Here is a 26,455-nt window from a genome sequence, read left to right on the forward strand (position 1 = left end):
CTTACTTGCTCAGAAATATTAAAGGTAAATGCTCCAAAGACTCATTTTATGACAAACACTGGATTTTTAAATGTTGGATGAAATTGAAAAGAGAAATTACAAAAAAACTAGTTGCATATTCATCAGTCTCATTCCTTTTGTAAGTTGGAAAAAGGTTTTTATAAATATTATTGTCAGTATTTTTAACCAAAAAATAAGCAGAGTTGAAATTTAAAATGAAAAACAACTTTTGTTTATTAAAACCTTTTATGGTTTATCCGACATATTTAAAAACTATTAAAAACAAACTCGTTCGTGAAACTATTCTTTCTTAAATTTTTTAGGAAGGTGAAATAGCATTGAAAAATTATTTACTTTCAAAACCAGTTAATAACTACCAAGAGGTCTTATTTTTTTATTTTCCAAACACCCCTTTCAGTTTTCTATTTCTATATTTTGTTGTGCCGGTTTTGTGTTTTCAAAAAATCACTATTTTTCGAAATACTCCTAACACAGGCAAATATCGGGAGCTATTTTGTCAATAATAGGTTGCATAAACCACGAGACAGGTTGTGAGCTATTTCCCACGAATAAAAAAAAGACAAAATGAAAACTGCTTGTAACAAGTCCCTTGGAAGAACTAAACTAACCCACTGACTGCAATAGTGTCTTGTAATCTGGGTTCCTTTTCAAACGAGTCCTTGTTTAGCAAAACCCCATGTATACGAACCCTTTAACCAGAACCATCTCTTTTAAGTCAATCCCCATTTAACATAACCCCAATTTAGCTAAGCCTTCAAATAAATCAACTTCGATTACACTAATACCCATTGCAATTCACACTTCCTCAACTTAAGTTAGGTTAACCTAAACTGGGGCTCAGTTAAATGGGGATTAATTTAAGGTAAAGTTAAGCAGGATTTAGTTTTAAAATGGGTTGTGTTGCACGGAGATTGTGATACATAGGAGTTGAGTTAAATATATTGGATGGAAAGGGACTTAGTTAAGCACACACCGAATGGAGCTCCTTCGAGTGATGGTTGACTAATAGACCTGAAAATTAAGTGTGAAGTTGGCTCTTAATTTTCTGATTTTTGATGCCACCTATATTGAATTAACTTTACAATGTTTTCAGAAAGAAAGGAAGATAATGTATTTGGCTTTTTATCCTAGAATAATAAAAGCCTTGTCTGTACTGTTATCGAGTTTCAATATGAAAAGTAGGTCTAAAAGCCCATTTTTGATTTTCAATGGGCAGACTGTAATGTTCCTAATAAAATGTATTTCTTGATCAAGTTCTAGGCTAGCATAAATTAATAGATGTTAATTAGTTAATAAAGTAGACTAGGTCTATCTGGTAGAACTCTAGTTTAAAGGTTCCTTGCTGGCTTAGAAATTAGGTGAATGAATTTAAGGCCAAGAATGTGCCCGGGAAGGTATTTTTAATCTACCGAATCAAAACTTTTATTATATCCTGCGTTTCAAAGATTAAATAGGCCACATGTCAGAATGATGCCTAGGTTACCTGAATTTTGAAGAAAAAACTTTTGGGTAAAATTCTAGTTAATTGACTTCTTGCTATCTCAGAAAGGGTTTAGGTTAGGAAAATGAAACTTTCAGGGAAAAATCTTCAGACTAAAGTATGTCCTGGCAAGGTATTTTGAAGTAACTACCTCCACTCCTTCTTCCTCTAGAGGGCCCTGACCTTTGATGACCTTTAGAAATATGTATGTTATTAAAGTGAAACCTTGCAAAATAGATCCTCTGCTTAATTGAAATACAACAAAATCGTTTTCAGCTTCATAACTTGGCTCAATTCCATTTTATAAGGTTTTAAAGATATGCAAATACATTTCCTAAATTTTGAAAAAAACACATTGATATCTTCTTAAATTACCTTAAATTGCAGCTTGGAGCAGTATAAGGATTTTTCCTTGTAGAAACTCCAGAGTTGATAACACATGACACATAGTTGAATACATACACTTGGCTAGTGGTTTGATGTTGCTGATTCCAATTTGAGTGCTTCCCAGTTATACTTCCATTCTTTGTTTGACCATTTGGTGTCAAGATGATTCTTATAGCTGTCTGTGGTTTGGGCAGCAATGGTATCTGGCAGTAATTTGTTCCAGAGGTTGGCAACACGGTTGGTAAGAAAATGGGTGCATTGCCGCTTTGAGGAGAAATGCCTGGATAGCTTCAAGTTATGTCCCCTTGTACAAGAATTCTGAGACCCCAGAGGAAGAAGACCAGGAGCTGCCTTTGTATTTATAAGTTTATGAACCAGAATGGCATCACCCATTCTTCTTCAATAAACCAGAGTTGGGAGTTTCAGCTTGCATAGCCTTGTAGGGTAAGGGAGCTCATGCAGTCCACTCACCATCTTAGTAGCTCTTCTCTGGACATCTTCAAGAATTTTAGCATCTTTTTTGAAAAAGGGGGATGCAAGGACCATGCCTGTCTCAAGCCTTGGCTGAACAAGTCCTTTATACAAAAGGCTCAGAATTTTAGGAGAATGGGAGGAAATTGTTCTTTTTATGAGCCCTAGTGATGAGCTAGCTGTTGCTGCTGCCTTCTTTGCATGAGTGCAAAATTTAAGATCATTGTCAACAATTACTCCTAGGTCACGTTCTTCCAATACTGGAGAAAGGAGCTGACCGTAAAGAGAGTAAGTTGTATTGATATTCTTGTGCCCAAAGTGTAAAACATGACATTTTGACACATTGAAAGTGAGTAGCCAAGATTTTGCCCACACGCTAAGGAGATCAAGGTCATTTTGAAGTTGGGAAGTATCTTAAAGAGTGCTAGCTGGACCAATTACCTTGGAATCATCAGCATATAATGTCATCATGCTCTTAAGCACTAGAGGAGCATCATTTATGAAAATATTAAACATGGTGGGGCCAAGAACACTAGCCTGTGGAACCCCACTGATACCATTCTGAGAGGAGGATAGAATAGGATTGCCAACACAATTCCTCAAGAAATCCAGAATCCATTTAAGAATTTTTTCCTCCAAACCAATAGATTGTAGCTTAAGCTCAAGTCTCCTATGACAAACTTTGTCAAATGCTTTTGAAAAATCAAGGAGGATCATGTCAACAGGGATTCCCAACTCCAGTAGTTTTGTAATATAGTCATATGGCTCAAGCAGATTAGTGTCAACTGATCTGTTGCATCAGAAACCATGTTGAGAACTGTTAAGAAGATGATTCCAATCAAGATGCTCAATAACTGCTTTGTTGACAATACATTCAAGAAGCTTAACAACAACAGAGGTAATACTAATAGGCCGGTAATTTCCCACAGAATCTTTCCTTCCCTTTTTGTGAATGGGGGTAATATATGCCACTTTCCACTCAGCAGGAAGCTTTGAGCTGTCAAGAGATAGTCAATGAGTTTTGAGAGTGGGTATACTATTTCTGTTCTGCACTCATGCAAGAGACGGGGGTGGAGGCCATCTGGCTTCCACCCCCACCCCAGATATGGCTCAATTTTTTACTCAAATAACAGGAATTGCATTTTCAGAACTAAAGGCAGAGAAAAAGCAACTAGTAACTGAAAATTAAGGTAAAATGTTGTTTTGTCAAAATTTCAATAAGTATAGACCTGTCATGTAGGCAAATTTCAGGGCCCTGTAGAGGGAGAAGGAATGGAGCTGGGTACCTTAAAATACCATCCTTAGACACACTTAAGCCTGTAGACCCATCCCTGAAAGTTTCATTTTCCTAACCTAAACCCTTTCTAAGATAGCAAGAAGTCAATTAACTAGAATTTTACCAACTTTTGTCTTCTTTTTTCTGTTTCAATCTTTGCTAAATCTTTCTGTTTTAATCATAGCTAGCCTAAGTCTATAGCCTACACCTAATTGAAATTTGATCTTGAATTCAAGTTTTACATTCATTGAAATTTCAAATGAAATTCATCCTCCTTCCCTAATGGTTAAATACAGGCTACAGCCCAAATTGTAGCCTAAATATATATGAAAACTTTGGTTCTTTTGGCAGATTATTAACCAATATGAAATAAAATGAAAAGTATAAAAAATTTAATGCGCAAATAGGCTATTTTTCATTTTGGTAGAATTTTTCTCCATTTAAGGTTTGGTTTTCTAAATAAAAAAGAGATAATTTTCTAGTTTATCTACTTTTGATATCTTTGTAAGATGTTTGATTAGGAAAATGAACCTTTCAATAATTAAACCATGGCCAAAAACAAACACTTGGATGTTATTGCCAAGCCTCCATGTTAACCATCTTCTGATTTCTAAGTCTTAGAAATTTGCTTACTTAACAAGCTACTTAACCTATTAAAATTTTAACTAGCCTACTTAACCAATTGAAATTTTGACAAAAAGAATTTAACCTTAATTTTCAGTTATAATTTATGTTTAACCCACTAAAATACTAGATGAGTAGAGTAAATAAAAGATAATGAAAGAAAAATAACACAACTACATGAGAGATAAAATATATACAACACAACCATAGCTTAACTAAAAAAGGAATCTCTAAAAAAACAACACAATTACAAAGTGAAAATTAACAAATAAATAAACAAACTAAATAGTGGAGTGGGCCAATAGAATCAACATAATCTACTTTAAATTTTGAGCCTAACTTCTGCAAAGAAGTAATAATAACAAGTCTCAAAATACCAAATTGTTTTCTTGTTCCTACAAAACTGGGGTAAATAAAGCCAAAACTTACAATGGCAGAAATATAATATACACAATTTAGCCCAATTCTTTTATTTTCTGTATAGGTGAAATACCAGACAGGAAAAGTATTGGATTATTACAAAAGCTACTATATAGTAATGCAAGCAATTTTTGAGAATAATGACAACAATTAGCCACTATTTTACCATAACCTACTTTAAGTTTTTTTTTAACATCCCATACAGTATTGGTCCTAAAAGCTAATAGATTCAAAAAAATATGAATGCCTAACCACTGCAATTCAGAGACACAATAGACAGAGAAGTTAGAACATGGAAGACAAATTAGCATAGACCTTGCATTAAAGACTAGGTATTTACAAATATCACAAATATCAATATTCAATGACAGACTTTGGAAATGCTTTGAAATAGATGAAACAGAATTCAAGAGGCTAGATCTAGAACAGCTTAAACAAAATATATCATCTGCATATGCAATATAGGAGAAATTTCCAAAATTAAAAGAAAAAGAGGGTATAATTCTGGGTAGCATAATGTGTATACCAATACTGAAAAGATATGGTGAAAGAACACCATCTTGACACACTCCAGAATGGATTGGAATATTCCCATAAAAAAATAGAGTGAAACTTTAACAATACATGAGAATTTCTATACCAAAACTGAAGTACCCAAACAGTTGTATTCAATGGGAAGGTTTGATTAATTCAGTTTATTTAGAAGCCAACCAACCTGCAATAAAACATGACACACATAAACAGCAAGTGAAGCTTTACAGGCAGCACAAAAGGCAATAACAAAAGAACAAGCAATAAGCATACATCATCTTCCTTTGCAAAAACAACAAAAATAGCAAAATTCTTCTGAAATATTGTAATAACATAAACCATAATTATGTCTCTCACACATCATTTTGTGACTCACAGATCAAAAGTTTGTCTTGGTTTTAATGGCCTTCCATATCTTAACAGGCATGGACCAAGTAGAGCCCTGCTTGTATTGGTATTCTTGTTATTGTTCACTGGAGCTGGATTCAGAGTTGCAAACAGTTTGGCTGGGACATCACTAGTTTTGTCAACTCTAAAACTTATTGGGGTAGTAATGGGTGGCCTGGTAGTGTATGGCTTTTTAGGGGACCCTGTATCCTCAAGTAATGGATCTGGTGCAATAGGCTGGCTCTCATCCTGGACTACTACCAGTTTGTGTGGAATGTTGATTTGGTTTTTGTTGGAGTACTGAATCTGGGTTTTAAATGCACACAATTTCTTCTTTAAGTTCTTTTGTTTTCAGCTTTACAAAGTAAGATCTAGGCTCAGGCATTGACAGAACTGTCCCCTACTTCCACTGTTTGTCTTCTTTTGACAGTTTGATACAAACTGTTTGTTTGGGCTTTTCTCAGGTAAGTTTCCTGCATGCTGGTTATGGTGAGTTTTTTTTCCTATACTGATTTCTTTCATGAACCCTGATGATCTCTTTTCTCGGTATTACCTTACCTCGTAGCTGAATGGCATTACCTCGGCTGAATGGTTGGTAGAATTGACCTTGGAGTCATGCTCATGAGCTGTTGTGCTGGTGATGCAGATCCACTGATAGGAGTTCTCATGTACTCTAGGAGACCAAGATATGGATCCGCCTTGGAGTCAACTGTCTTCTGTATGATTCTTTTTGCCATTTCTATTGCCTTTTCTATGTGTCCATTTGACTGTGGGAAATTTGGGCTTGATGTACAGAACTGTATGTCATACCATTGGAGAAATGTAATGAACTCACTGGATGAGAACTGTGGTCCATTGTCTGACCAGATCTTCAAAGGTATGCCATATCTGGCAAAATGGGACTTGAGTTTGGTGATGATTACCAATGAGGTTTTGCAGTTCATCTTGTCAATCTCTTTGAGAAATGGCTATAGTAATTGCTAGTAATAAGGTAATTTCTTCCCTCCAACTGATAGAGGTCAATACCAATGATTTCCCATGACCCTTGAGATAGTGGGGGGATAGCATTGTCTCTTTGGTATTGCTTGGTCTGTATTTCCCACAAGATTCACAGCTTTTTAAACCTTTCTATTTTCTGGTTCATTCCAGGACAGAATTTCAGTTTTATTACATTGTTTGACCGGAATTCATTACAGTTTGTGCTTTCCATTTGGTTTTTTCCATTCCCATATGGGTTACATGCAGGTGCTGTAGAATGTTTGGCTGGATGGTTGAAGCAATGACAATTTGGTCAGCCTTCAATATGATGCCATTGACAACTGCTAGCTCTTCTCTGAAATTCTAGTACAGAATAATTGATCTTGGACAAGACTTCCTGACAACAGGCCACCCCTTCCTGGATAGCCTTGGTGAGGGTTTGCATTACTAAATCTTGCAGATTTTCTTTTCAGATTTGCTCCATTTTTGTATTGCTGACCAGAATATGTTTAACAAATGAGTTTACATGAAATTCTATCTCATTTTGAAATTCGTCATTTTCTTCAGATAGGTGCAGACTTGACAGGGCATCAGCTACCAGGATGTCTGCCTATAATGTTGTGAACCTCCAAATCATAGGCCTGTATCTGATAAATCATCCTTTGCAACCTTGGTGGTGCCTGAGAGTAGCACTGTTTCATCTCATTCAATGCTTTTGTGGCAAATGCTACTATCTTTCCATGAGTTAGGAGTTCTGCCCCAATGCCGTGCTTTGATGAATCTGTTTTTAATTCCACTTCTTTGCTTTGAGCATCGAATGCTTCTAGGTTATGACATTTAGAAACCTTGATCTTTTCCATCTCTGATTTGTGAACATCTGTCCACTGGAATGTAGCCTGATTTCCTAACTCTGAATGAGTGGTTTAAGGCGGAGAGATTTGGAGCATAATAGGATAGAAAATTGACCAATCCTAAGAACGTCATGAGCTCTTCCTTGCTTGTTGGATACAGCATGTCCTTTATAGCTTGAAATTTCCTTGAATCAGGTTTTATACATTCAGCTGTGATGATGTGGCAAAAATAAGGGATAGTTGGAGCACTGAATATACATTTTTCAGGGTTGAATTTTACTCCTTCCTTTCTGGCCCTCTCCAGCACGTATATAAGGTTCCTATCATGCTTGTCATCCTTACCAGATACTAATATGTCATCCACAATCACACCTAGTCCCTCTAGATTGCTGAATATTTTCTCCATTTTCTGTTGGAAGATGTACTGAGCACAGACAATGCCAAATGGCATCCTCATGTATCAATACCTTCCAAATGGTGTATTGAAAGTTGTCATTATTGATAATTCTTCTGATAGTTTGAGCATCCAATATCCAGACTTTGTATCTAGTTTGGTGAGTCTGCTGTGACCATGGAGCTGTGCAGCTGCATCTTCAAAAGTTGGCATGGGGTAATAGGGTCGTTGTATAGCGTTATTTAGATCCTTGGATCTAAACACAAACACAGAGAACCGTTTTGTTTTTCAACAATGACAATTGAGTTTACCCACCCCATTGGAGTTGTGGCCTTTTCTATAATTCCCTGTTTTTTCCAGCTGTTCTAACTCACTTTCCAGCTTGTCATGAAGGGCAAATGGTTCGCATTTCACTGGATGTACAGTTGGCACAGCGCCTGGCTTCAGATGTATGGTGCATTCACCTGCAATAAAAAATGACACACATAAACAGCAAGCAAAGCATTACTGGCGGTGCAAGGTAAGCACAAAAGCTAATAACAAAAAAAACAAGCAATAAGCATACAACTGGAAGAAAGCTGAGGAACATTGACTCCAGAACTGACAAGGGGAAACATAGAAAACAAGTTTTCTGAACTACTAGTATCAGGTAAATCTGGTATTCTATGCTTTAAAAATGAAATCCTCATTATTTCTGATTTGTTCTATTTATGGTGAGTTTTTTTGCTGAAAAATCTCGCTCCAGTCTTGTTATCATTTCCTGTAGGTCTAGGATTTCGTTCTGCTTCTGTAGCGGACTTTGTGCAATTTTTGTGCCATGTAGCCATCATGTTGCAAAGTAACAAGAATAGGGTAGGACCTAGCTTAGTTCCCTGAGGTATACCACATGTTAGGGTCGTTGTATTTGGCGGATTGTTTTTGTATTTGGTCTTCTGTTTTCGTTCAGATAGGAAACTTTCAACTATCTTGATTAAAAAAGGGTGAAAACCTTCCTTGCATTTTAATATCTCCTCATGACTAGAGGTATCAAAAGCCTTCCTGACATCTGCGTTCACCATTGTTTCAAAATTTTTTTACAAGGTAGTGGCTTGTACTACACCCCTGTTGGAAGCCGTATTGTCAGGTGTCTGTTATTTCGCTGAGACCTTGTAGTTGCCATTTGTTAAAAAAAGTTTCATGAACTTTTGATAATAATGGAGTTAGAGAAGTTGGTCGCAGATTGCCCAGTTCTTTGGGGTTCATGGCTTTCGGGACGTGATTCATTGCATAAATCACAGTTGAAGTTGCCCATTAGAACCCAATTGTATCCTTGACTTTCAATATTTTCGATCAGACTGCTGAGAGAGGAGCACACAGTTGCAAATTTTTGTTAGAGAAGAGCCAAAAAATTATCAGCGGTACAAGTGGTACAATACAGGAGTGAGGGGTAAGGATTGTTTAACTAGGCATTCAAGTCCACCCAAGGGTCTTCCTCTAGTTTTCAGAGGTTTTGGCAGGGTGTGTCTTTTGTAGACACATGGGAATCAGCACATCTTGGACATTTTATAGCTTGGTCACATTTTTATTCTTAGTTTCTAATTTAATATCAGCATTTTTCTGTGTTGTGAGGTTTATTGCCAGACATACTAAAGCACAGTAAGGACTTGTATGCATATCAAAACGTCTAGGAACGTCTACAAGTAACATTCGTTTTTGATCGTAGCAATGTCTGTGCATTTACATCAAACAGATTGATTACTCTTATTGCATTTCGCTGCTTTCGCAACCCTGAAACGGTATGATTTAAAATGATAACTTTAATGGCATGCAAAATTTGACATAAAATTTTTTCAAATAGAATTTATTCTGCTTTAATTTGGAATATTTCCCCAGAACATTGCAACGATGAGAAATATTTTGTTGTTTACTGTGGAAAACACAACCCAAAGGAAAATTCATTCTCCAATCATTTTAGTATGTAGTAAAATAAATTTAGCTGTACTATCTTAAAGACTAACCATCAAAATTACCTCTTTTATTATTTCAGGACCCAAAGGTAGCGGCAACGGGTAACCTGAAGTATCCGTAGGTTATGGAACGACCAGCGGAAGGTACTCTTGATTTGCCTTTGTTATAAAAACAACAGATGCGAACAAGCAAGGTATGTCTTTGTATTTTAAGAGATTCTGCATGGAAAAGTTGGTTTTTGGGTCTTGTAGCCTTTTCTGAACGTTTAATTTAGTTGAATTTTTAGGTCATTTTCTCCTGGTAAACATCTTGGTGAATGAGCATTAACCACATACTTCTATGAAACAAAAATATATTTTTATGTAATAGAAAATGTTTATATTTCAATAAAATTAGCTTATATAATCTTTACTTTTAATGGAACGGAAAATTGACTGTGTTTTTACTATATTAAATAAAAAATAAGTTTTTTCAACTTAAAGTGTTTTCAACTGTGTTAAAGTTAAAGTGTTAAAGTTTTTCAACTTAAGTTTTTTCAACAACGCTAAACGCTTAAGTTTGGCTCTTTCTCTCAATTCTACTTTTTAAAACAGTAAAAAACTTTAGCGTAAAGAACAGGACGTTGATGAGGAAGCAGACCCTTTCATATACGAAGTAATTTCTATTCGTTTTAAGTTTTAATGTCGCTCCTTACTTTCAGTAAAAAAACCCTGTTTTTTTTATTTAATTTCTGAACGGTTTGAATCAATGCATGTTTTGATTTTGGCTCTCCGCAGAGGAATAATTAAAACCAAATTTGCATTTTTTTAATATTTTTTTTTGGCTAAATGGCTTTCTCATTGTTTTGATCGAATGATCAAATCAAATTTTGAGAAAAAAAAGGAGTGGGGGAGGAAGCCCAGTTGCCCTCCGATTTTTTAACTTAAAAAGGAAATTAGAACTTTTAATTTTTTGCGAATGTTTTTGTTAGTAAAAGATATACGTAACTTATAAATTAGCTTACGTAACGAACTTTTGTATTCTCATGTTTTTATTACATATATGAGGGGGGTTCACCCCCTCGTCAGTACCTCGCTCTTTACACCAAAGTTTAAATTTTGTCCCAATTCATTAAGAATGACCCCTGAATCTCAAAAGCCGTAGAATAAATAGTTAAAATTACTAGAAATATTTTAGCGTAAAGAGCGAAGTATTAGGAGGAGGTGAACCCCTCATATGCATAATAATTTCTGTTCGTTTTAAGCTTTAATGCTGCTCCTTACTTCCAGTTGAAAAAACTTATTCATATTTATTTTTTCATTGTGTTTTTTTTAAATGATGCTAGAAAGCTCCCTTCATGGAAATTTTCTTTTCCTTGACAAATTCCTCGACGGAAAGTTCTCCAAACATATCCCCCAACATATTCCCCTCTTGTCAACCCCTCCCCCAAACAAAAAATCCCGATTTTCATTATCATTCTTTGAATTTTAGGGGATGTTTTCCCCCTTTTTTGAAAATCAAGCAAGTTTTCTCTGCCTCATAACGTTTCATGAGTAACGCTAATCTGAATGAATCTTATATATTTGTAATTCGCATAGTTGAAACTTTTGACATACTCACTCATATCAAAATTATGTTTTTTTTAACGTTCGGTTACTATTGAACCGTATAGCCTCTTACTTACAGTTCGTTACGACGAACTGTTTGAAAAGACTTTCTTTTCAATTTTTTTTTGTCAACAGTTTTATTAAATTAGCAACATGTGCTCTTACAAAACATTTAATTTTGAAAATCTAATTTGGTAGAGGGATATAATTTGATTTCAGCTGTGGAGTGTTCCACAGAGAACCACAATCTTAAGAAGGATTTGTGCACTTGTAAACGGATCACCTGAATAATATGCGGAACCTGAGTGTATATTTGAATCTGCTAATAAATAGGATGTCATCTGCGAATGCTAATTGCTAAAATGGACGTATTCTGGGGAGAGGCGGGGACTTCTACCCGGTCAGAACCCTCTCGAAAATTTTGTTGATTCATACAAAAGAGGCAAACATCAACATACGTCTGCTCAGGGCTTCCACTTCTCATGTTTTCCCATGAGATCTCATGTTTTCGAAAGATATCTCATGCGAAAAATAATTGTCTCATGTTCTCAAGTTTTTAGAGGTTTTCTCATGTTTTTAGAGATATTCAGGTTTTTTTTCTCATATTTACCTCCATTCGATATAATCTCCTGATTTCTGTTGATTTGAGCTCTGTCCAACTTGACGTTTATGATCCTTTGCAATTTTCTGGCAAACTGCAAAATATGTCTTTATTGTCCGTAGGGAATTCCATTTCCGCGAACCTTAATTAATGAATTTGTCGGCAGCTTGTCCCGTGACTCACCATTGTTATGTTCAAAAAAGGGTTGATTTGATTTGATTCTCAGTTTATAACTTCATCTGATCAGATCAGGTTCACTGGATAATTTGTGTACAATAAGGACGTTCTTTACCTTACGCGAAAGGATTTTTTTAAGGGTAAGTACTAAGTTTACTTGAACTGGACAGTTATACATCCCTGCACGTGTGCAACCCAAGAAGTAGGCCACTGACTTCTCCTAGGGGGTAGGCGGCTTTTATACTTCTACTATCTGTTTCTCTACCAAAATAACATGTTTTAACTTGAAACCAGTTCTTAACCTGTTGCCAGTTCAAGAATTATATATATGTTTTAACTTGAAACCAGTTCTTAACCTGTTACCAGTTCAAGAATTATATAGTACAAATTTGAATACACTATTCTCACGGATCTTATAGATATTCGGTATTTGCCAGACTAATAGCCCAGTCTATATCAAAATAACGATTTTGAGTGCCGGTAAAATTGGCTTCACAATATAGGAGGATGGCTTTTAAGATATGGGCCAAAGCCAGCCATACCAAATCTGTTTTCAAAGTGCCGATGTGTTTAAATTTTATGTCACTGTGTTTCAAAGTGTATTAAGAGTGTATTATTTTACTTTTCTAAGTGTGTTATTTTGTTGTGTTTTGGGGAGACCGGAAATCGTGAAAAACAGATAGAATGGAGGGATCGATGCATCAAGAACCCGATTAAACTGATATATTTGGAATCAGCACAAGTCGATTCTTTGAACATATCTGTTGGTATCAAACTTCTGTTGTTTTTTAATGTTTCGGTTACTATTGAGCTTACTGACTTACAGCTCGTTGTCACGATATTTTAGATACGGTTTATACTCTGTTAGCGTCACCCTTGTTAAAACCGGTTTACCTGTAAAAATACCTGCGTTTACCTGCGGTTGGTTTGTATCCAGTCACTTTTGATTTATTTGAACGGACTAGAGATCTCAATTACTGGTAAAATGAGCATCCTCCAAAGTTTCTAAAACCATGAGGCAGAAGTGGGGATGACTAAGGGGTAGTCCCCCTCCTATACGGAATGAGTTTTGCTCATTATGGAGTGTAATGTCTCTCTTTACTCTCATAATAACAGCGTAAACCAGAAATATTCCCAGAAATCAAGAGAGATTAAATATCAGTTTCACTGAACCCCCCCCCCCCCACCAAAACTACCCCGCTCCCCCCAAACAAAAGTCTTGGATACAGCCCTGTGGATTTTATATCAATATATACCTTCACTCTCTCACCGCCTCTCCCTTAGAGCTAATTATGTATTTATCCGAAGGTTCATTAAGAGTTTGGATGTTTGATATTAAAATACACCCTTTGAGGCATCTCCCTTTCTACCTAGCTACAAAACAATCATAGAACCCCATTGGAGAGCCTTAAAGCCCCCATACGCAAATGTTTGGAATTGTAAAACAACAGGAGACCTACATTGCACAGTGAAATTTGTATAAACTAAAAAATATTTTGACTTGTTTGGAAGGGATGGAAATGCCTCAAAGGGTGCATTTTAATACCAACACATCAAAACTCTCATGGACCCTTCAAATAATACAGAATTAGTTCTAAGAAAGAAACAAGAGGAGGGTGGAGGTAGAAATTGATGTGTAATTCCCAGGACCATATTCAGGACTTTTGTTCGGGGGTCTGTTTTCTTCGGGGGAGGGGAACAAAACTTAAAAAACACATCAAAAACGTGAAATTTATATTTAATCCCTCTTAGTTTCTGGGAATATTTCTTGTCTACCCTGTTACTATGAAAGTAAACAGCTCCATTATCAATATGAACGGAACTTATTCTGTATAAGAGGGAAACTGCTCCTTCCTCATCCCCACCTCTGCCTTATGGTCATGGAAACTTCGGAGGATGCTCGTTTGATCAGAAATTGAGAGGTCAGAGAACCCTTTTTTTGGAGGTTTCAATATACTAAATATCGTTTCAAATATACTAAAAATTTGAATTTTACATTTTTTGGCAAATAAAAGATCCCAGATGCGTGTTGTTTGTTTCTTCTTTTTGTTTGTTTTCCTCAGGGATAATCATATCAAACCAGTTATCCAAGAAGATCGGAAGAGGGCTCATTTGATCGAAAATAAAAAGTCCTATTGTTCTTTTTAAGTGACTGAAAATATTGGTTGGCAGCTAACCCCTGCTCATGCCCTCTTTTTCTCTAAGGTCGTCCGATCAAAATTTTGAGACAAACCGTTCGTTCAGCATAGTCAAAATATCTAATAAATATGTCCGAGCATGACTTAACCCCCAATTCCCCTTGGGAGGGTGAAAGCTATGAATTTTGCCCTGTGTATACACTTAGTGTTGGTGATTGGGAAGTGTACATATATTTTTCGGGCAGGGGGGGACGGAGGCTTCGTGGGAGGACTTTTTTATCGAGGAATTTTCGTGGGTAAAAGGAATTTTCCATGGAGAGGGAGATGGATTTTTTGGCATTACTAAAAAAAACGATCAGAAATTCAAAAAAATAGCAAGTCTTTTCGACTGAAATCAAGGAGCAATATAAAAACTTAAACAGAGCATGACTTAACCCCCAATTCCCCTTGGGAGGGTGAACTCAACCCCCATGCAACTTAATCCCTGGTAATACTGCCTTTTTTAACTCAACCACTGTTTTACCAACCCCTATTTGGATTAGCTTCTGTTCCTTCCAATGAGAATAGGGACCTGGTGTATTTGTTACCTGGGCATTAAAATTTCCATAATTTCAAATGAATGAGACAGAAAGATAGTTATAAAAAATCATAAGAATTTGACAATGATTAAAAATCATTTCTTTTGAGTCAACTTTTATCGCTTCAGATAAAACGGTTGAATTACATTTTCTAAGCTATGTTGTTGGTTTCAGGAGGGCTAAGTTGGAAAAAAAAAGTTTTTTTCTGTAATTTTGGCAAACATGAAATGCACCCTAAGGATGTTGTCATTTCGAAAAAAAAACGTAGAAAAATATACCATCCAGGACCGAACAAAAGCAAACTTTACGTTTTTTTCCCGTGGAGTTTTAAGCCAGATTTACCGGCATTATTTTGAAAACAATGAGAAATTAATTTAAATAATTTTTTCAACTGAAAGTAAAGCAACATTAACATTCGAGATGAACGTATATAATTCCGTTTAAAAGGGGTTCCTTCCTCCTCAATGCCTTTATCTTTATGCTAAAATTTGAACGTTTGTCCGAATTTTTATTGCATTTGGTATTAACCAAGTGACATATAGCAATCACAAATTCTGTGTGTCGGTCTGTCCCGGTTTTGCTACTTTAGGCACTTCCAGGTAAGCTAGGACGATGAAATTTGGTAGGCGTATCAGGGACTGGACCAGATTAAATTAGAAATAGTCGTTTGTTATCCGGTGGATAACAAATTATCCATCGGGATGAAACTTGGTGGGAAAAATAAGCACAAGTCCTAGATTTGGGATTGACATATTCGGAACGGATCTGCTCTGTTTGGGGGAGTTGGGGGGGGGAGGAGGGGTAATTATAAAAAAATAGAAAAAATTAGGTATTTTTAACTTACGAAAGAGTGAACGTATCTTAATGAAATTTAATTTTTAGAAGTACCTCGAAACTTGGATCTCTTATTTTAAATCCCGACCGGATCCAGTGTCATTAAGGGGGGGGGGGATCTTCGAAAACGCTTAAAGCGGAGATCATATCAAACCAGTTATCCAAGAAGATCGGAAGAGGGCTCATTTGATCGAAAATAAAAAGTCCTATTGTTCTTTTTAAGTGACTGAAAATATTGGTTGGCAGCTAACCCCTGCTCATGCCCTCTTTTTCTCTTGAAACTTGGATCTCTTATTTTAAATCCCGACCGGATCCAGTGTCATTAAGGGGGGGGGGATCTTCGAAAACGCTTAAAGCGGAGATCATATCAAACCAGTTATCCAAGAAGATCGGAAGAGGGCTCATTTGATCGAAAATAAAAAGTCCTATTGTTCTTTTTAAGTGACTGAAAATATTGGTTGGCAGCTAACCCCTGCTCATGCCCTCTTTTTCTCTAAGGTCGTCCGATCAAAATTTTGAGACAAACCGTTCGTTCAGCATAGTCAAAATATCTAATAAATATGTCCGAGCATGACTTAACCCCCAATTCCCCTTGGGAGGGTGAAAGCTATGAATTTTGCCCTGTGTATACACTTAGTGTTGGTGATTGGGAAGTGTACATATATTTTTCGGGCAGGGGGGGGGGGCGGAGGCTTCGTGGGAGGACTTTTTTATCGAGGAATTTTCGTGGGTAAAAGGAATTTTCCATGGAGAGGGAGATGGATTTTTTGGCATTACTAAAAAAAACGATCAGAAATTCAAAAAAATAGCAAGTCTTTTCGACTGAAATCAAGGAGCAATATAAAAACTTAAACAGAGCATGACTTAACCCCCAATTCCCCTTGGGAGGGTGAAAGCTATGAATTTTGCCCTGTGTATACACTTAGTGTTGGTGATTGGGAAGTGTACATATATTTTTCGGGCAGGGGGGGGACGGAGGCTTCGTGGGAAGACTTTTTTATCGAGGAATTTTCGTGGGTAAAAGGAATTTTCCATGGAGAGGGAGATGGATTTTTTGGCATTACTAAAAAAAAAACGATCAGAAATTCAAAAAAATAGCAAGTCTTTTCGACTGAAATCAAGGAGCAATATAAAAACTTAAACAAACAGAAATTATCATGTATATGAGAAGGGCTGCCCCTTTCTCAAAGCGGTCTTTACCCTTAATTCTTTTTTAGAACTTAGAAAAGTTCATTATTCTAATAAAACAAGAGTCTCTCTTAAATAATGGAGCCAAAATTCAATTTTTTTTTGCAATGAGCATGGTATTGAGGATGCGGCAATCCTATTCATATACAAAATAGCTTATGTTCGTTTTATTGTTTTATGCTACTCCGTACTTTCAGTTTAAAAATCTTGTTTTTTTTTTAATATTCATGTACGTGCACGTATCTTGTTCCCTGTAGAATTATGCACATATTAAGGGATGGATGATGTCGGGGGTGTTGGAGGTAGAATTCCTGGCGCTTGACCCCCATAGGATCCCAGTTTGATGGTTTACTATCATTCTATAATATTTGAATTCTCTTCATAGCTTCAAAAGTTTGTCACCCTACCATTTAAACATCTATCCAAAGACTATGCTTTCATTCCATCCATCCAAAGAACCAAAGGAAGAGCAGGTTGTTCCCAAGTTGCCTAGGAAGGGGTCCTGCGAGGGATTGACATAGTTGGAACTCCTTTTTATTGTTACTTTTCTTCTTGTTTTTTTGATATATTGAAAATCCGGAAAAGGACTGCAATGATTAGAAAAAGCTATTCTACTAGTAAAATCGACAGACTGGGGTCATCACCTTTATGCCTGATTTATTTTTTCGTATTTATTTTGGATGGCCAAGGTCCGAGAAGGAGGGAAACTAGAAATCCCTAAAAGCCGAAGAACCTTATTTCTCATTTTCATACTTTAATAATTGTTCAGAGTTATTAGAGAAGGGGGGGAGGGAGTTGCATCCCTTGCCACAACCGGTGGAGTTCATTTAAAGATAAATACCGCCTTAAGTGAGTGAAATACCTCTAAAACAGATCTAAGCAAAAAAAAAGATGATTTTACGTACCCTTCATAATTTTTTGTATTAAAAGAATTGCAGCCCATCATGATGGGCTAGCCCATCAGACTAACCGTGTTTCAAACAATAAGCTATAGGAAAAATTGGCATTAAAAAATTCTCCTTTTCAGCCAATCATCCGGGGCCAAACGGGAAGCAAATCGTCCTCAGGTTAGGCAGGGGAGTTAAGGAAGGATTTAAGGAAAATTAGAAATTGTTGGGTGTGTGTAAAGAGGGAGGCTTTAGATATGTTGGAACGGAAGAGGAGCATGCTTAGCTGTGTTGGTGTTAGGCATCTTGGTGCTGCAGCCAGTTTTAGTATATGTAAAGAATCCATAAAAAGTAGTGATTCAAAAAGGATTCACACCTAACACTCCTTATTTTGTCTGTAAAGAAGCACTCGAACTTCGATCTTCCTTTTCAAGAAGAGAGGATAGTCATTGTAGGATAGTTGTGACTGTGAATGTCCAAAATCTGATTAATATTGACATTCACCGGTGTATGTCCGAAATTCCTTTTTCTCTCCTTGGATTCAATTAGAGTAGCGAATCAGCTTTTTTAGTCTTATGCATGCTTTGATGGGAAAAAGCTATATCAGTTCGCGTTAGGTTAAATTAAGTTAATAAATCTCAGAAATGAATGAAAATCTAACCTGACCTGTCACCATGAGACCTTGCATAAAACTGAAAAAGTTAACTGTAACTCTGACTAAATCCAAGGAGAAAAAAAGTTATTTCGGACATTCACTGTTGAATGTCGAAATGAGCCAGAGTTTGGACATTCACGGTAATGCAGTAACTAAATGTTTTCTTTATTTCATCAGTTTTTGCATTCTTTACCTCTCAAGAAATTTGTTACCCCTAGCAGGAACAACGCGTTCCTCATTATGTAACAAGGTGTCTCTTTGTTAGTTGGATTTTTGGTTAAAAATGGACGAATTGGCAGAGACCCTATCTTATTCTTTTTGTAAGAATATCGTTTCAGTTCTGTTAAACGCCTTTGGAAAACTACACGGTTTATATTATAGACGCGTTAATAATTACTTTGCTGTATTGGGTTTGTTTGAAAAGGAATTCATTAGAGATAAATGTGAGGCAACTTGTATATATTGTATTTCTTCCTCTAGCAGTTAATCATTGATGTGAGCTATGTATCATATATATATATATGTAACAATAATAGATATTTATGCAAAATTTACTCAAGCATTAATTTGATATGAGGCAGGGGGGGGGGAGGAACTGCTCATCCCGTACCCCAGTTTGTCCCTCAGCTGAAATTTAGTGGGTACTTTTCTGTTATAGTGACTGTATATATAGAAGGTAAGTAGAACCGGTTTCTTCGTTAGTTTTTTCTTCTTAGCATTAGACAAACTAAGACAGGTGACAGAATAGATGGGAAATATATAATTTGGGCTATATATTTGCACATTAGGGGGGTGGGGTAGAATTTTTTCACAGTGTCAAGTTATAAAAATAATTCTCACTGCGTAATATGCAGGATAATTATACCTAACATATTTTGGATGCACACCCGCTATACTTTACCCCTATCCCCCGAATGTGCAAATATATACCTTAGATTTGTTTCTAAAGTAATATAGTTTTATCATATTTTGTGATATTTTATTAGGATTAGTCAGAGAAACGGGCTCTACTTAGCTTCTATTTAGGAAGACGATATAGCAGAATTGCACCATTTAGTTTCTTTAAAAATCATGTAAAGATAAGCCTGCATAATTTAAGCATCCAGAGAAACATGGCATAGCTTTCTTTAGTATATTTTTTTCCGTTATGGCTCTCTATGGCTAATTTTTCACTGTCATTTTCACTTGAATAGGGAAAATTAGCTACACCTTCATACCCCCCCCCCCTATCCCTGGATTTTGACGAAAATACGCCTCTGAATTTTGGTTTCAGATTGGCTACTTATAAACAAAAGACTATACAACTATTAAATTCGCATTTCTCTTGGGACCTCATTTGTGGGAGGAGGATTTGTCCCCTAAATTGTTGCCCTTCCCTTAGATTTTGATAGTTGCATACTTTCGGTGTTTTCATTGAAAGAAATGAAACTTATAAACAAAAAACTATATAATAGACATTATAAAATTTCGACACAAGAAACTTGTCAAGTAACTTCTTTATACTGTCGATCATTTGGATGGAAAAGATCAGATGGGATAATAACCGGTTAGGCGGCAGCAAAGGCAGAAGGAAGACCCCCTTTTAACGCGATTCTTAACATTTCGGCGTTCTGGGTACATAATTCTAGGTCGTAATTTATAATTTTCCTAATAAAGTATTATATTTACATCATATTTTTTTATTTTATTTCATTTTTTTTATCAAAAGTTCGGGCCATACATTTGCGCATTATGGGCTGGGGTTGGTGTAAACATAGCATATATTAAATACAACAATGGTTAGTTTTCACATTTAATGAATAATTTCTTGGACCACACTGGTTTTCCAGTTACGAAAAATTGAGTAAAAAAAAAAACAAAAACGGGTTTAATTTCTATAAAGCAGTGAACAAAAATAAAATATATAAACTATACCTTATTTAAAAAAATAAAAAATATCTTTTTTATTAAAAAAGTAATAACCTTGCAAACGAAAGTAAAAGCAAGGTCAATGCTGTAAGATGTCAACAGACTTCAGTTAAAATAGCAAATGAAAAATTCAACGTGTAAGATTTTGATTGAATTTGGGGTTTGGTGACCTGCGTTTGTTTTGTTGCAAGTATTTATAAATTTCATTTTTAATAGATTCCTATTTATGCACCAAATGTGGCAGAGGAAAGTTTCATAATATACAGTTGCTATAGTTTTATTCTAAAGTTATTACCGTCAATGCAGGAGTTTTGTTTTATGATGTGAGTTGTTCTTATTTATTTTATTGTTTATATATTTTTGTGTGTGGTGTTTTATTTCTCGTGGTATTTTTTTTATGATGTCTTAAAAAAGTCTTAAATTGTCGGTTTGTAATCTTTTTTTTATTTTTTCCGTTGAGAAAGGCTCCCGGACGTGGGGCCGAAATATTCGGAGTATTTTCATTTTTTTAGTTAAAGTATAGTTTATATATTTTATTTTTGTTCACTGCTTTATAGAAATTAAATCGGTTTTTTCTTTGTTCATTTTTTTATTTACACATTTAATATATGCTTTGCTTCCCCCCTTCTAATGTGCAAATATATAGCCCAAATTTGTTTCTAAACTAATATATATTCATCAAGTTTTGTTTCATTAGCATTAATCGAACTTCACTTCCCGAGTGTCTATTATATAACTGCTAAGTACCGTATTTATTTATATATGTGTTGGTATGAGTAATCAAAACCGAGATTTGAACACTGCAAAAGACGGCGGAAAATTTATTGGGTAATTTTCCTAGGAACTGAAAGATGACAGGTTACCAAAGATCGTCCTTTTGGGCCTACCATCCAGGGCCGACCAAGTAGCTAGTCGTCCTTAAATTGGTCGGGAGGCTATACAGAAAAACATTGTGAAAATTATAAGTCTTATGGCTACGACACCCAAGAAGTGAAATTAGGTCAAAACCAATTGAAACAATATTTACTTCATAATATGCAGAATAATTGCTGCTGAAACAATTTTGTATGCAGGCCGCAATGCTTTATCCCCAACCCCCTCCACTAATGTGCAATATTTTCCAGGTATTCTTGCAATGCGTCTCTTGTTTGAACCTGTTTACCTGTAAATTGAATCAACTGACGATAAAGCTATTAACCTTAGTTGGAAAAAATCCCATATAACAAAAACTGTAAAAAAAAAAAAAAAAAAAAAAAAAAAAAAAAATCCTTTATTACTCGCAGTTTTAGGATTACAACTGGGTTATAAAAAAATTGTTACTTCAATTATGAGTGAGCCAAAAGAGACCAAAACTGAAAAATACAATTTTTCGAAAAGCAGTTTCTCCAGGATAACAAGAGCCAAAAGGCATTTCCCCTCCAACTCCCCCCACTGTCACTAGATCCGATCAGGATTTAAAGTAAGAGTTCTTAGACACTAGATCCTTCTAAATATCAAATTTCATTAAGATCCAATAACCTGTTCATAAGTTAGAAATACCTCATTTTTTCTAATTTTTCCAAATTAACCGTCCTTCCACTCCCCCCTCCTCCCAGATGGTCAAGTCGGGGAAGTATCTATTCCTAATAGTGATAGGGACACAAATTTTTTTCAGGAGTTTAAGCAAAGGGATAGGTGCTTTAAGATACTACTGTTTATATGGATATCCCATTTTAAATAGAAGAAACCGTGACAACGAGTAATCTCATTGAGGACCCAGAAATTTCAGGAGGTATATGATAAAGGAAAAGAGAGGGAATTAAAGGAAATATATAAATACCATCGAGATATCTTTAAAGGGGGATCCTTTTGAGGAATATTTAAAGGAAATTTTCAGGTTTGAACCCCTTCAAATCTACTGTGATTCTAATTTGCCATTTTTCATTCTTTTTTATAATAGCTATGATTTTAGAAAATTCTGATTCTAATTAATTTTAAGAAGTTATTAATACCTATTTACCTATTTTTGGGGGTTATTAATATTCGAAGTTTTTTTGCCATAAATAACCTCCTATTTGAGCTTTATTTGGCCCTTTTTGAATTTGCCAGTCTAATCTGTTTTAATTTTCATGACATGCTATGTCCCGAACATGTGTATTCATGTTTTTTAATTTTTTATTTAACTGTTACTTTTTTTTGCTAATTAAAAAAAAGTGAATATTTAAACCATTATTATGGTTTTAACCTTTTTAAACTTTTCTATTTTCTGTTTTGACCCCAAAATACGAGTTAGGCTCAGCCAGGCTTTTGATAGTTATTTAAAAAATGATAGACCTTATCTAGATGATATTTGCATTTATTAAAAAGTTTCTGTTTTGCAATGAAAAATTTTAAATGTTTAAAAACAAGACCTATAAGTTACAGTACTATGCCTCAACTAATCGATTACCTATGACTGCGCAGACACATCCTGTGAACGCAAAAAGTTAGTCCTAGTTTTCTCATTTAAATTTCTTTCAATAAAACAAAATTCTTTTAATATGTGCATTATTTTTCTGACTGAAAACAAAGGGCAAATTCGCACCAACTATTTTCACTGGCAATTTTATATTTTATTCTAATGGATATTTTGGGCTTTCCGCCATTAGGCATAAAAATGAAAACACTTAGTTTAATTCAACGATAAAAGGTTAAAGATCATTCCTGATTCTATCGCTATTTCCCCCTCGTCTACAATCTGTCTGTGTAAGCCCTTAAACGCTTTTACTTTCAATTCAAGCTATAATTACATGTAATATCTATTTTTAGTGATAATCCACCCTCTGCTAACGTTTTTCTTAAATAAGAAAACTTCTAAATTGTGATTGATTCTCTGAGTTGCAAGTGCGTGTACCTGTTACACCAAAACTAATAGCCTCCCCCTATTTCCTAGTTCAAATGCAAATAGTGGAACTTCTTTTGAGAGAAAATATGGGAAGGGGCGGGGGGTTAAACTGTAGTGGATCTGCATGCAAAATGTATTACCTACAATTGTTTTGCGTATTATGAAGTAAGAATTCTTTCATTAGCATTAACCTAACTTCAGAGCTTGGGCGTAGTGGCTATAAGATACAAGTACGCATTGTTTATATGGATATCCCATTTTAAATTAGAAGAAATTGTGACAACAATTTGTTTCAAGGCGACGCAGAAATTTCAGGAGGTATATGATTAAAGAAAAGAGAGGAAGGAAAAAATATAAATTTCATTTAAGTTTTATTTTACCTATCAAAGGCTATGAGCCTGCTAAGATTTGCCAGATTTTTGAAAAAAGGGAATAAAATCTCAATAAAAATCACATCATAAGATTCGGCGTATCAGAGAACCATATTATTCAGGTTTCAAGCTCATATCTGCAAAAATGCGGAATTTTGTATTTTTTTTTTGCCAGAAGAAAGGTCATGGATGCTTGTTTATTTGTCTCCTTTTGTTCTTATTTTATTTTTGTTTTTCCCACAAGTAATCGTATCGACCAATTGGTCTTGGAACATCATGAGATGGCTCATTTGAACGGAAATTAGAAGTTCAAGTTTCGTTTTTAAGTGACCGAAAGAATTGTAGGGCAACTAGGCCCCCTGCCCCGCACCCATTTCCCCTAATATCCCGATTAAAATTTTTAGATAGTCGTTTTGTTCATTATAGTCGAAAAGCCCAATAGCTATGACTTCGGATACAAAAATATGCCTTTTAGTCTAATGATGTGTTTGAAATCAGTATAGCCTCCTTTCTTTTTATTTATTTATTTTTTTTTTCGAAAAACTAGGTAGATCTCAGCAGCCTTATAACTTTTGATGTACAACCTTGAATTATTTGGCTTTACATAATTTGAATGAATATAGAATGTAGCCAGTTCTTTGATGAAACGTTGTTATTGTTTTTATACATTTGGATTCCGGTTACGATTAGTGTACTAGTTGATATTTTTAGTTTGACGGGCCATTCTTTTAGTTTTATATAACAAACTATTCGAGTAAATACTATTTTTGGATTTTCTAAAGGGCTTAATATTTCTATTTGAAACTGTATCTTCAAGGATACCACTGCATTAATTCTAAGTAACTAAAAAATTGAGCACAGTCAACCACGGCTTTTCGAATTATTTGTTTGTATGGATTTAATACTTTGATCATTGGTTTACATGGATTTAATTACAAATTTTACAAAATTATTTTATGTTTTCAGGGGTGTCAAAACCAGAACCCCCCCCCCCCGCGCCTGGACGCAGCTAAGATTTGATTATATCATAGATACACATTCCTGTCTTTAATTGCAACAAGTCTGAACTCTACATTTTGTATTTAAGTAATTCATTTTTCTTAAAAAGCCAAAATATTTAACAGACTGTAAAGGAGAGAAATACATGTATATCCCCTTCCATCTTTCTTAGATAGTTAGATTCCATTGTCTCAAGGGGAAATGGTGTGGAATGGAATTGAGTGCTGTACAAAGTAGTTTGTTTTATTTATATTTAGAATAAAGCTTTGAGTACACCCTATGGCGGTACACTGTTTTATAGAAGGGTAAACACGAGTGTGAATTTTGAAAATTGATTCTGCCGAAATATTATCTTGCCTCCTACATAATATTGATATAATATTATACGCTGATCTAATTTACTTTTGAATTACTTGCGTGAAAAATTAAGGGAAAAATAAGAAAATAATTAGAGTGTAACCTCCATATAATTGAGCCACCTTATCCTTCGTGGAACAACTCACTTTGAATTCAACCCCTAAAAACGAACTCTCATTTTACCCAATTTCTGTGCAATTCAGCCCTCATTTAAATCTGTCCTTTTTAATGAACAATTCAAACATATTTTGACTCAACCCCCATGCAACTTAATCCCTGGTAATACTGCCTTTTTTAACTCAACCACTGTTTTACCAACCCCTATTTGGATTAGCTTCTGTTCCTTCCAATGAGAATAGGGACCTGGTGTATTTGGGACCTGGGCATTAAAATTTCCATAATTTCAAATGAATGAGACAGAAAGATAGGTATAAAAAATCATAAGAATTTGACAATGATTAAAAATCATTTCTTTTGAGTCAACTTTTATCGCTTCAGATAAAACGGTTGAATTACATTTTCTAAGCTATGTTGTTGGTTTCAGGAGGGCTAAGTTGGAAAAAAAAAGTTTTTTTCTGTAATTTTGGCAAACATGAAATGCACCCTAAGGATGTTGTCATTTCGAAAAGAAAAAAACGTAGAAAAATATACCATCCAGGACCAAACAAAAGCAAACTTTACGTTTTTTTCCCGTGGAGTTTTAAGCCAGATTTACCGGCATTATTTTAAAAACAATGAGAAATTAATTTAAATAATTTTTTCAACTGAAAGTAAAGCAACATTAACATTCGAGATGAACGTATATAATTCCGTTTAAAAGGGGTTCCTTCCTCTTCAATGCCTTTATCTTTATGCTAAAATTTGAACGTTTGTCCGAATTTTTATGGCATTTGGTATTAACCAAGTGACATATAGCAATCGCAAATTCTGTATGTCGGTCTGTCCCGGTTTTGCTACTTTAGGCACTTCCAGGTAAGCTAGGACGATGAAATTTGGTAGGCGTATCAGGGACTGGACCAGATTAAATTAGAAATAGTCGTTTGTTATCCGGTGGATAACAAATTATCCATCGGGATGAAACTTGGTGGGAAAAATAAGCACAAGTCCTAGATTTGGGATTGACATATTCGGAACGGATCTGCTCTGTTTGGGGGAGTTGGGGGGGAGGAGGAGGGGTAATTATAAAAAATTAGGTATTTTTAACTTACGAAAGAGTGAACGTATCTTAATGAAATTTAATTTTTAGAAGTACTTCGAAACTTGGATCTCTTATTTTAAATCCCGACCGGATCCAGTGTCATTAAGGGGGGGGGGGATCTTCGAAAACGCTTAAAGCGGAGAGATCAGAATGAAATTTGGTGGAAAGAATAAGCACAAGTCCAAGATAGGTGACTGACATAACCGGACCGGACCCGCTCTCTTTGGTGGAGTTGGGGGTGGGAGTAAATTGGAAGAATTAGAAGAAATGAGGTATTTGTATCTTACGAACGGTTGACCAGATCTTAATGAAATTTGATATCTAGAAGGATCTTGTGCTTTAAAACTC

General features: G+C 35.3%; 1 long non-coding RNA gene across 1 annotated transcript in view; it reads left to right on the plus strand.

Annotated features, from left to right (window-relative positions):
* The first annotated feature begins 1,116 nt into the window (after positions 1-1,116).
* LOC136042823 (uncharacterized) overlaps positions 1,117-26,455 on the plus strand; it is a 61,702-nt gene continuing 36,363 nt past the window's right edge. The window contains exons 1-2 of the long non-coding RNA XR_010621446.1: positions 1,117-1,199; positions 9,847-9,960. This is a non-coding gene — a long non-coding RNA (uncharacterized LOC136042823). The remainder of the gene's footprint in view (positions 1,200-9,846; positions 9,961-26,455) is intronic.

This window comes from Artemia franciscana, unplaced genomic scaffold (genome assembly GCF_032884065.1).
Source record: "Artemia franciscana unplaced genomic scaffold, ASM3288406v1 Scaffold_209, whole genome shotgun sequence".
In the NCBI taxonomy this organism is placed as follows: domain Eukaryota; kingdom Metazoa; phylum Arthropoda; class Branchiopoda; order Anostraca; family Artemiidae; genus Artemia; species Artemia franciscana.